Source organism: Thalia democratica, chromosome 3 (genome assembly GCF_965202585.1).
Source record: "Thalia democratica chromosome 3, ktThaDemo2.hap1.1, whole genome shotgun sequence".
NCBI lineage: Eukaryota > Metazoa > Chordata > Thaliacea > Salpida > Salpidae > Thalia > Thalia democratica.
Window position 1 is genome coordinate 56,562,481 of NC_139167.1, and position 12,583 is coordinate 56,575,063.

A 12,583-nucleotide genomic window follows, 5' to 3' on the forward strand; every position below is an offset into this window, starting at 1 on the left:
CCGGATAAGTGAATAGGACTGTACTATTAACTACATTTTTATTTAAGCAATGTTTACTTTGAAAATTAACTAGAAGACAAAAGAAAGCTACATACAGCTTTTTATTATTTTTTTTCTGTTTTTTGATTTTGAAACTTAACTAAAATTTAAACTTAACCATAAATTCTATTTTAATATTAAAATTAAGTTTTTTTTTGAGTAGAACATTGTTTTTAACTAAAAGTTTTTATATAATTTTAAAGTTTATATATTAAAGTTAAAATATATAGTTTGAAGATAAAGTTTGTCTTGGACATGACTATAAACTGTATCTTGATGTATGACTCAATAACCGAAAGGTTTTTTCGTACACCAGGTCCTTGGACCAAATATTTAAGCGCTTTTTTTTCGTTCAATAAACAATAATATAAAAAGCATTCAAGCAAAATTTCATAATTTCACAGCTATTACAAGCACGAAATTGTTTAAAATTTCAATAATTTAGTCCCAATTAAAATTAGGTACATTAAAATTCATCTCAACTTAAAGCTCACTTAATTGTACCATTAACTACATTTTTACTTAAGCAATGTTTATACTTTGAAAATAAACTAGATGAAAAAAGAAAGCAACATACAGCTTTTTATTATTATTCTTGTTGTTACATTGAGTTTGAAACTAAACTAAAATTTAAACTTTACTTTAAATTCAATCTTAACATTAAAATTAGTTTTTTAATAATAGTTTTGAGTAAAAATTTGTTTTTATTTAATTGTTTAAATGCTATTTTCCATGGCTGTTACTTATCTTTTTAGATTTATTTAAGAACTGACGAGGTCTTTGACCGAAACTTAGTTTGTAAAAAAAAGTCTTAAAAGAATAAATTCATCCATTAAAATATGATAAAAAAGCATTTATGTATGAGTTAAATTTTATGGCTAAATCAATAATGTAACCACTACTTTATAACTTACATTTTTGTTTGAAACTAACCTTTTTAAAAAATGTTCGAAATATTTAGATTAAAAATACATCATTATGAGAAGTTTTGAAACTGACTTTATTTGCTTAAACTTTTTTTATTAGAAAATGAACAAAAACACATTTTACAAGAAAATTTTTGTTTTGAATTACTTAGTTTTTTATTAAATCATATAAAAAACAACATTTATGTCAGGTAAGATAACTAAAAGTACTTTTATGTAATATACTATATTTTTAAGTAAATTTTCGGACTCGATTAATTAAAAATAATTTAATTTTTTTAACTTAAATTAAGTAAAAACTTTTTATATAAGTAGGTTTTAATTTATTGTAAGGAAAGTATACTAATCTACTAGGTCAAATAGCAAGTAAGAAAAACAGTTAAGGTCAAAACACTTAAAAAACTATAAATTTTTAATATATCTATTCTAGACTAATAAATGTAATAAAAAGAAAAAGTAACTTTTTGAAAATTAATTTTGTTAAGCACTACAAATATAATTTTTGGCTATCAGAATATACCGTCAAGCCTTCGTTGAACTTCATGAGATCGAAGCCACCTCATTTGTAATTACCCTTTTTACCGGTCTACTGTCAGTTCGTATTATTAATGACCATACTCTACTTTAAAAATGCTTAAAAGCCAAGTGTACCCCACGGAGCTCCTGGAAAAAGTGTGACGTACCTGGTTGGATGGGGTAGTTTTTAGATAAGAAGGCCAGAGGTTGCATTTCTCCATCTTTTCCTTCATGTTCTAACACTGCGCCGACATGACTGTCCGATGCGTCAGTGAATAGGATCAGAGGTTATGTGTAGTCCTCACAGCTTATTGTTGCTACTTCAATTAATATAGCTATCGTGTCATGGTAAGCTTGAGTTCGACTGTCCGAAAGTTTAACAACTTTCCTATTGCTGTTTATAAGTATCCCTGAAATTTCTGTAGGTGGTGTCGTTACTTTAGCTAAATAAGGAATTATTTGTGGTAATAACTGACCATACCAATAAACCATTTTAACTTTTTTCTTGTTTTTGGTAATGGTAATTTTTTGATAACTTTGACCTTAGCTTACATAAAATCAATACCGTCAACACTGACTGAGTGTCTTAAAAATTCTATTTTATTTTCGCAAAGGAACATTTAGCTTTGCTTAAAAACAGTTCATTTTTTGAAAGTGTTTCTAAAACCTGTATCAAATGAGCAATATGGTAGTCCCAGGAGCATGAGAATCTAAGAATGTCGTCTGAGTAGATAAAAGTAAAGGGCTCTACATGATAAAGTTATACAATCCATAAACTGCTGATAACGTGTTTGTGCGTTTTGCAAGCCGAAAGACCTTACCTTAGGGACAAACACTTCCAAGGTTAGTGACAATCAGGGCGTCGCGTGAATTTCGGTTGTTTTGTGATTAAAGTATTTAAGTTTGTGTTTGAAATTTGAGTTAGTTAGAGCATTCTGGTATCTGGTTATTGATTCATTGAAAATTTCTTTGGTTTTTGACAGTCTATTAAGTCTTTTTTCGATCATTTTTGGGAGACTCTTTTTGATAATGGACGGGTGGTTCGAATATTTGTTAATATCATTGGTGTTGAAAATTTCTTTTTGGTATGGTTTAAATGTATTATTAGTAGTATCTAGATCAGGGGTCGGCAGGCAGTTGGTGGTCGCGGGCCAAATTTCAAGTTTCCAAAGTCTACGCGGGCCGCAGTTTTAGTTTTAGTGACATTTGAATAGTCTTATGGCTTTATTTTTAGTCACACTAGAGAAAAACTTTACTTTTATTAACCTTATTATTTAAAATGACTTTTAGCTATACATAGAATGCATATTCAAATTAATATTCATTAGATTATGATTTACATTGACTAATGTACTTTAATAAATATGTACTAATATTGTTAATAAAATATGTACTTCCATAAGCACTTAATAAGTTAAACTTAATACTTTTTTAATTTTTCTTACGACCTAACTCTCTATAAAAACCTAACATGAAAGACAATTTATGGGTTACTTCTATACATTTGTTATATCATCAACACTTTTTCATATTTCAAAGAATATTTACTTCGAAAAAAGTTTTTGCGAGTTAAATAATTTACACTCATTAAGAAATTTAGTAATTAGTTAACATAACAAAATTAATACATGTTTGTATTCCAGAAAGCTAAAACAAATGATTTAACATAATTAATTCTGAAATACTTTAATAAAATATTCTATTAGTAATTAGACTTTTACATGGTTGCCACTAAAAAGCAAAAATGTCTGAGATGTATCAAACCAGCTTAAATTTATTAAAACTTGAAAAAGCTAATAAATAGTTGTTAATCAAGCTTAAATACCTAGTTAAAATATCATCATTATCAAAAAGTACACAAAGTGTAAGAAAACAAGAAAAAAATGCAATTAGTAAACTACACAACAGTCATAAAAACTATTCTGAGAATTGGAAGATTTCTTAAAAATGTTTGAAATAAAAGCTTCACACACACCTGAGTTTTCAAGCTTTCAAAATAGCTTGTTTGTGTAGCAATTCAGTTAGTATAAAGTTCACTACATAAAGAAATAACAAAGGTTATTAACAGTAAATAAACTACATGCCAAAAATACATAAGTCAGCTGGAATGGACAATTGAGTTTGTTAAACAAGTTTAACAAAAGTATAAAAATTTATTTAGTCATTAGCAAAGTAGAAATTTTATTTTTATTAAGCATGATAGCAATTCTTTATTTGCAATAAGAATATTGCATTTAAAAATATTAATTGTAAAATATAAGACGAGCTACAAGAATAAATAAGCGTTAGTTAGGAGTTATTGCGAGAAACAATAAAAAAAATCACCAAAGTCATTTCCGACAAAGCACATTATTATCTTCAGTAACTACAGAATAATCAGAAAAAATTGTTAAGGCAAGTAATAAAGTAGAAAAATTTATTACCTAAAATAAGTTATCGTTTATAATTGAAAACTTTTATAAAGAATTGATGTTGGCGGTAATGAAAAACTTTTGTTTATTTCTTTAATGACAACATGAAGTCGTGTTTAGGAAATGCATTAAGGTTATAAAGTCGCATAAATCAAATAAGGACTTTAATCAAACTGTTAACATGAGAGCACTGATAGAAAAACTATTGCTCATCTGAGAATTTTTATTAGAGATGTTTTTACTAACTTTGACAATTTGGTAGAATTTCTTTGTTTAGTTCCAATGCGAAGCACAACAATCGTTGAAAATTTTCAAGTAAAAGTGCAATGTACCAATACGGAGTTTTTGGAAGTACAATTCTTTCTTTTATTTTTAGTATAAAGTTTAATTAAAGTTTTAAAAAATGTCTTAAAACATTTATCAATATTAAAAAATACTGTTAAGCTACTATAATAAATTTTTAAATAAAAAAACATTTATTTGGTAATTTTTTTTGAGTTAAATCGAAATTTCATTACTTTAAATGTAAAAACTGTTTGAAACTATAGGTTTTTCAAAAATTCTCAAATTCAAGCTTTTTTCTAGAATTTTTAACCGTAAATTCACAAATTCAAAGCTTTTCCGGGATTCAACTTTTTTGGCAACACTGATTGTTCATTCTTTAATGTACACAATAATTTAAATAATATTTTGAATTATATCAGCTGCAAGACTTAAAATTTAACATATATTAAAACTTAAACTAACACTGTGGATTGAGTAAAACATACATCATAAGTTTAATTTGCCACTCTTTCAAGCAAAAAAGCCAGCCTTAGTAGGGGTAGGGAGTACTTGGGTGATGTTTGCTAGACACATGAGGAGTCTTGATTTAGATGTGTTTTGGTCTAATTAAGAAGAATTAAAAAAAAAATTTAACTTATATTAAAACTTAAACTAACACTGTGGATTGAGTAAAATATACATCATAAGTTTAATTTGCCACTCTTTCAAGCAAAAAAGCCAGCCTTAGTAGGGGTAGGGAGTACTTGGGTGATGTTTGCTAGACACATGAGGAGTCTTGATTTAGATGTGTTTTGGTCTAATTAAGAAGAATTAAAAAAAAAATTAAAAAAATTCCTAAAAAAAAACTGCACCTCAAAAAACTGATCTGGACCCCAAAAATCACATAATTTTTGATTTTTCGACTTAAATAGTAATAAAGTCACTCATAGATGTCCTAGACTTATATATTATATCTTAAATGAAAGCTAATAATTATAGGCATACCTTTAATGACATTTAAACTGCTTTTGATATATTATGACGTCATAATTACACAAAATATGCAAATTTTGACTGTAAAATGGAATTTTTTCTATTATAAAAAGCAAATTCTTCTGCTGGTTTTATTTTTAGTTTCTATGATTTTGAATGACGAATTCTGAAGTCAATCAACCAGAAAGATATTACTAAGTCATTTCAATTGTTTGTTGATAAAGATATAAAAAAACACTCTAAACCACTTTTAGATATTATGTTTACTGAGAGCACCTGGGTAAAAGTAAAAGAATTAGACATATATTATAAGAACTACATGTAAATTTATTAAAATTAGTGTTATTTTATTTTTTTATTATAAAGCAGGGTTGCCACTTTACCTGAATCCTGGAAAAACCTGGAATTTGATAAATTTTGAAAAAAAACCTGGTAAAACCTGGAATTTTTAACAATTTTAACATGTTCAGTAGTATATTAAAATGTTAAACCCAACTTCTGAGATATGTTGTAAAATTCTTAAGAAGATGTGTCTCCATGCCGCTCAAGTTTTTGATCGCCAAACAAGTAGAGAATATGGTTTTGGAAAGTTTTGTTTGTCAAATCCACCACGTGCTACTGAGCTCAACCTATTAAGTAATGAAGAACTGGTTGGACCCCCAACAAACAACTTGGAATCTGAAAGACACCTTGCTGGTTTTGGAAGGCGAGCAGCAGTGGCAAAGTTTAGGAACCAACGATTCACAGCAAAAGGGATAAGAAATGACTGTACATTACTTATATCTGATTCTTTTCAAACTAAACATGAAAAAAAAATTAATAAAGTTGTTCAATTTCTGAATGAGATGGAGCAAAGGTGGGTAGCAGATCAAAAAAATTTAAAGCTCAAACAGATAAATGAAAAAAATTGAAAAAAGGAAAAAAAGGAATCAATATGTGCAGAAACGTCTCAAACTGTGTAAAAGTTGGGGTGGGCCTGTAGTGAGCGTGGAAGAGCTGCGTTCTATTTAAAAACTCATCCTCATCGAAATGAAGTTATTGTTCGTAATGAGTTAATTTACTTTAGAGAGTCTCACAAATCTGAAGTGTTATACAATCCAGAACTTTTTAATATAAAAATAAAACTCACAAAGAAAGGCTTCTAAACTTATGTGCTCATGTTGCAGATGAGTGCTCTCTATGTTCTTTACCAACAAAAAATGATGCATTATTAATTGTAGGGGGTTCTTCCCCCAATATACAGAAAGAAAAAAATGAAGATATTATGGAAGGGAATTTTTATGTCACATTAATTATTGAAGGGTCATCAGACACATGGTATATTGCTATGTGTGAAGGTAAAAATGATGATGGGACTTTTAAGATGGACCACCTCATGAGAGTTCAAGACAGAAGTAATTCGAAGTGGAAACACCCACCTAAACGTGATTTGCTAAACTTGCATTTAGATTCTATTCTTGATTGTAAAGTTGGAGGGGAATGAGGTGTTTCTAATGAAAGATCTATTACTTTTTCACTGAGAAACCATGTCCAAATAGATTTAATAGTAGAACAGATGTCTTTTACATAAAGTTAAAAAGTAGTTTTTATGTATTTTTATTAGTATTATGTACATATAGTCAGTTAGATTTTTATCAATCATTTGACAGTTATTTTATACTAGTATTTTTAAAAGTATCAGTCATTTTGCAGTAATCTTAAGTGTTAATACTAAATGATACAGTGCAATGTTCGTTTTATTATGCAATGTTTTTTATTTCTTTATTATACTAGTCTCTATTTATTTTGCAATCATTAACTTAATGTTTAATGTCATACAACATTGTGTTGCCTATAATAAATTATAACTTTTTTTTATTTCGTTATGTTGTTGTAATGCAAATTGAATAACATTCTTAGGTTATTTTTAAATACTTATAGCTAAATGAATTATGACATCTAATATCCCAATAATATACATACAACATCACCTAAATTTTAAAGGTAAGTAAGTATATCTACAAAGTTTTATTTTAAAATATTTTGTTTTAATTAGATTAGACAACTAGCTATGCTTTTAATTTTTCAAAACGCACCATTTTACAGATAAAATTTACATTTTTTGTGTGATTATGACGTCATAATATTCCAAAAGCAGTTGAAATGTCATTAAGTGTATGCCTATAATTATTAGCTTTAATTTAAGATATAAAATATAAGTCTAGGACGTGTATGAGTGACTTTATTACTATTTAAGTCAAAAAATCAAAAATTATGTGGTTTTTGGGGTCCAGATCAGTTTTTTGGGGTGCAGTTTTTTTTTTAGGAATATTTTTAATTTTTTTTTTTAATTTTTCTTAATGATACCAAAACACATCTAAATCAAGACTCCTCATATGGATTTTACAACATGACCAAAAAAATGTGCTGTACTCCCTACCCCTAGCCTTAGTCAACAAAAACATTCCTGATATTTTTGTATACAAAAAACAATTCTAGCCAAAAACTTAAAAAATGGCTTAGTTGGCCTGAGATTTGAAGTTTTCAAATAGTGATAGTCTGAGTGTGTGGCAATGTTTAGTTGTTTATTTGCTTGAATTTGAACTATTTTGATTAACAATGTACAAACTTTATAAATTTACCATCCCTATATCTAGTTTATATTAAATAGGTAGCTGGAAAAAAACAGCGATTGTGTGTATTGATATGCAAGGCATAAAAATTAACTTAGCTTGAAAAAAACAATGTTTGAAAAATGGACTGTATACCTAACAAAAACTATATCAACTTATGTCATATACATTATTTTAAATGTGTCTGTATAAATTTAGATATGACATGTATAAATAACAATGTTAGAAAAGTATGCATAAACTAAACTTAAACTAACTAAAGTATTAAATAAAAAGTGGTTTAAAATATGAGCATTTTTTTAAGTTGGTGTGTATAGAAAACTTATAAAAAATTCAAATGTGTCAAACCAAAAATCAGATGAACCTTATTTCTTATTACATTGTTATTTTAAATGTATTCAAACTAAAATATAACACTTATAAATAAAAAAATTATAAAAGAAACTGAGGTATAAAAAATATTAAAAAAGCATATCTAAGCTATAATGAAATGACTCTTAAGTTAATTACTGTGCATTACTTTTATACAAAATGGAAAATATTTGCATTTAGTTTATTTAATAAATAGGTATTATATAACCAGCTTATTAAATCCAAGCACTCTTGACACTCTTTTTTCAGATAATTACTTACTGTTGTAAAAAAGAAGTAATTATGAAACTGAGAAACATATCCTATTAGAACGCTAATCTTTCTTTTTCACATTTTTAAACTAAAGCAGTAATTACTTGAAATTGTTTTAAAATGTTATAGAGAGACTCAAATTCAAACTAATCAAATTAAGTCTAATTACCGGAAAAATTTAACTAGAAATATAATTTTACTCAGCGGGCCACATTTACATGCTCGCGGGCCACAAACTTTTCTTTCGCGGGCCGCATGTCATTCAAAAAAATAACATGCTCGCGGGCCGCAGATTTACCCTTCGCGGGCCGCAATTGGCCCGCGGGCCGCAGTTTGCCGACCCCTGATCTAGATATATATATAGGAAATTGCATTTAGTCGCACCTATATCAATGGTTATTTTAAAACCGAGTTCATTAAAAGTTTTTATTGTGTTGTTTTTTAGTCTTTCTAGCTCTTATTAACTTTTTCTGCTTATTATTGCGAGACCGTCATCCCTATAGAGTCCGATACTTTATAGCTGTAGAAGTGCCTATGTTTCCTAAGACATACAGGCCTACCAGGTCGCAAAGTTCCGCGCCGAAGAATGAACTCATTGGTACATCAAATTGGCTGTTACTGTCTTTTTTTACCCATGTTCTTTTATTATAAATGACAATTGTTTTGCATGTATGCTCTATTAGCTTTTAAATATGTAACTGTTTAACGTTATTATTGGAAAATAATAAAATATTAAAAAGCTGTCATTTGGTTTAAACATCACTATTTTAAAGGTTTTTATTGTAGTAATGATTATTTGATGAAACATTTTTATAAATTTCTTTATTCTAAGTTCTAGCCAGTGATTTACCGGGTCCAGCGAATATTTAACTAAAGTTTAATGAACTAAAATGTTTATTAATGTTTGCTTAAACTTCAATCCACTAAGTTTTTTATCAATCTTGTATCTTCTTGTACCTTTAAAATTTAACTGGTACGCCTAATTAAGTACTAGATTATGAAAAATAGAAATTCACGTAAATATTGATCATGCTTTTATTAAATTGTGTTTTACTCCTGCTTATTTGTTGTTTAGCATTTTTTTTTCACATTTCAACTAACTATCCTAGTAGAAAACACAACAATAAAGGATAAAGCGGTGTGGTGCTCTCAGGAAAAGAAGACTGTGGTTTTCATAGTCAACATTAGCAATACTGGGTTTAAATAAGAGTGATTTAAAGTATTTAAGTTGAACTTTACTCATTTTGTTTGTACGTATCTATCGTGGTTACCACAATCTCAGGTCAATTTGGTTAACCAGAACAGTTCAGGCTATAAATTTTAAAACCATCTGGTTTATTTTGATTAGATTTTTGAACAAAGCATTTTTCGAATAAAAATGCGCAATATACCGGCAGTGCGTACCGAGGGAAACGTACCTAGTTGGCTTATATTTCAATGGTAAGATGCTGTACTTTATATTTTCTATGCTTTACGATTTACTGGCGTCTTTTCAGGGAACTTTTTGGTACAAATTATTTTTGATTTTTTAAATTGATAGCTTTAAAAAATATATTACTTTTCTTGTCAATTGAATTCGGAACTTTAGTTAAACTTTTGCTGGACCCGGTAAGTCACTGGCTAGAACTTAAAATAAAAAAAATTATAAAAATGTATCATCAAATAATCATTACTACAATAAAAACTTTTAAAATAGTGATGTTTAAACCAAATAACAACACTTTAATATTTTATTGTTTTCTAGTAATAACGTTAAACAGTTACATATTTAAATGCGTAAGAGATAAATCCTTCAACGACTTGCTGTATTTCTTACACAATATTGAGAACTTTGTTTTTATATGAAAACATACCCGAAAAGGATAAAAAAAATTGTCTTTAGCCTAATAATTTTTTTTGTGTGAAAATTCGCATCAGTACTTACTCGTTGGAGTTCTTTTGTCGCCGTCTGTTTAAAAGTAAAATGTATCAATAAAGTCATTAAAAAAAAAACTTGTTGTGTTTGATTATTACGTAGGTTGCAGAAATTCCAACAAAAAAACAAAACTATATAAAAAGTTTTTCACAAAAAGCAAATGGCGTCGGACGTATCAAAAATCGCTTTTTGTTTCTTCCTCGTCCTCGTACAAGCAAACTGCCAGGTGAGGCTTGCAGAAGTAGTGAACTCCAAGGAAGAGTATCCTTACCACGCCTACATCGAAACCGTTTACCGGGACGCAGATAGGAACTTGTATTTGAGGGGCGGCGGTTGCGGAGGGGTGATAGTGAGCCGGCACTATGTGCTGACTGCAGCCCACTGTGTGGCAGGGACAATGGAGACAGAAGGACGGCGGATGATTCCGCGCCTGAGCGCCATACTTTACTTTGGAATGCTCAAACGCGACATTGTCGACGGTTTCAAACAGCGAATAATCGTAAATCTCGACGAAGACTTTATGTTGCACCACCAAGCGCAAACCCATTACAACTCCGACATCGCGTTGATTCACACCGATAAGATCGACATCGACAACGTCGAGATAGCCAGGGCCGTGCTGGGCAACCCATTGAGCTTGAGTCAGAACGGATGGGAATGCGATGTTAGCGGGTGGGGACGTTCCACTCTGGAAGAAATAATAGCGGGGAAAAACTCGCCAGTGCTGAAGTCAGCCAGAAACACTATCAGAAACACTAACCAGCCTTTAAACTTGGAAATTCTCGTCAAAGGCGAGTCTTCAATTCACCGGATGTGGCCGCTGGTGCACGACAACGCAACTAAAAACTACTCGTACGACCTCTCCGGGGAAAAGGCGCAGACGACGATCGCCCCCTCCCCCATGCCCGGAGATTCAGGCGGCCCGCTGTCGTGCTACCCCCGTTCCAGGTCATTCAATTACGGCCAGCACAAGTCGGTGTACGGGGTTCTTAAGGGGGGCCCGGCGGGGGTCGGCGGCGGCCACGGCGAGCCGGCAAAGTACACCAGGATCGCCTATCACCACGAATGGATCGCCGACCGCATGAGAGGGCACGAAGGGGAGAGAGCTTTGCTGGACGGCAGGGACGCTGTCATGGGCCAGTTCCCTTACCAGGCCGCCGTTTTCGACGAGGGCTACGACGTTTTCAAGTGCTCGGGTGCCGTCGTAAGTAAATTTTGGGTTCTGTCGGGCGCTTCGTGCTTCGAGAAGAACGATGTTGTTTTTGCGGGGGAAGTGGACCACGCAACTTTAAAAAACCCTAAACGCCAGATGCTTATTTGCGATGAACCATCTCTTACGAGAAACGACCTCCAGCTGTGCAGGGTTGCAAATGGGTTCAAGTTCCACAAGTTTTTAAAAAAAATCGACTTGGAGCCGGAAGATTTCGTTCCGGTCGAATGCCAGTTTGCCAGCTGGGACTTGAACGCTGATGACAACACTTATTACAAGTACTTGACGTGGAAGAAGGCAAATCTCAACAGAAACGATCAAAACGGTGGACACTTGGACGTCGAAGAGGTCAATTTGTTTCGTGTCGGTCGAAATGACCGGACGAGCGCGGGAGCGGCGCTGGTGTGCAGCGGCGCGGGCGGAGGCAGGTACTTGATCGGCATGAGCGAACGAACTGGGGTGGATGCGAGGTTCGTCGACATCAAAGAATACGCTGAGTGGATTAATCAACATACTCGACTTACAGCCGAGTTGGAATGATACTGACTAACGTATCAACAAGTACTATGAAATATTTAACTATATCAGGATTTTGAGTTTAAAGTAAAAAATGAAACTAAAGTAATAAACTAGAAATTAGCAAAATTTGTTGCAGTTTTTTTTTTTACTCATCACATATAGTTTGTTTGACTTAGATAGTTTAATAGTTTAATATAATTAAATACGTAATGTATAACTTAAACACTTTTCGGTAAGACTTTTTATGTGCGGTTTTATACCAGGGGTTGGAAAACTGCGGCTCGCGAGCCAAATACGGCCCTCGAAGCCAAAATCTGCGGCCCGCAAGGTGATTTTTAGCTTAAATCATATTTTTAAAAACAATAAAAATAAAAAGTTTTGTAATAAAAACTTAAAGTTAGACTCTTATTTCAATTAGCACTCTTACTAGTGCAGGGGTCGGCAAACTGCGGCCCGTGGGCCAACTGCGGCCCTCGAAGAATAAATTTGTGCCCGCGAACACGTTTTTTTGATAGGCTGCGGTCCGCGAAAGAAAATTCTGCGGCCCGCGAGCA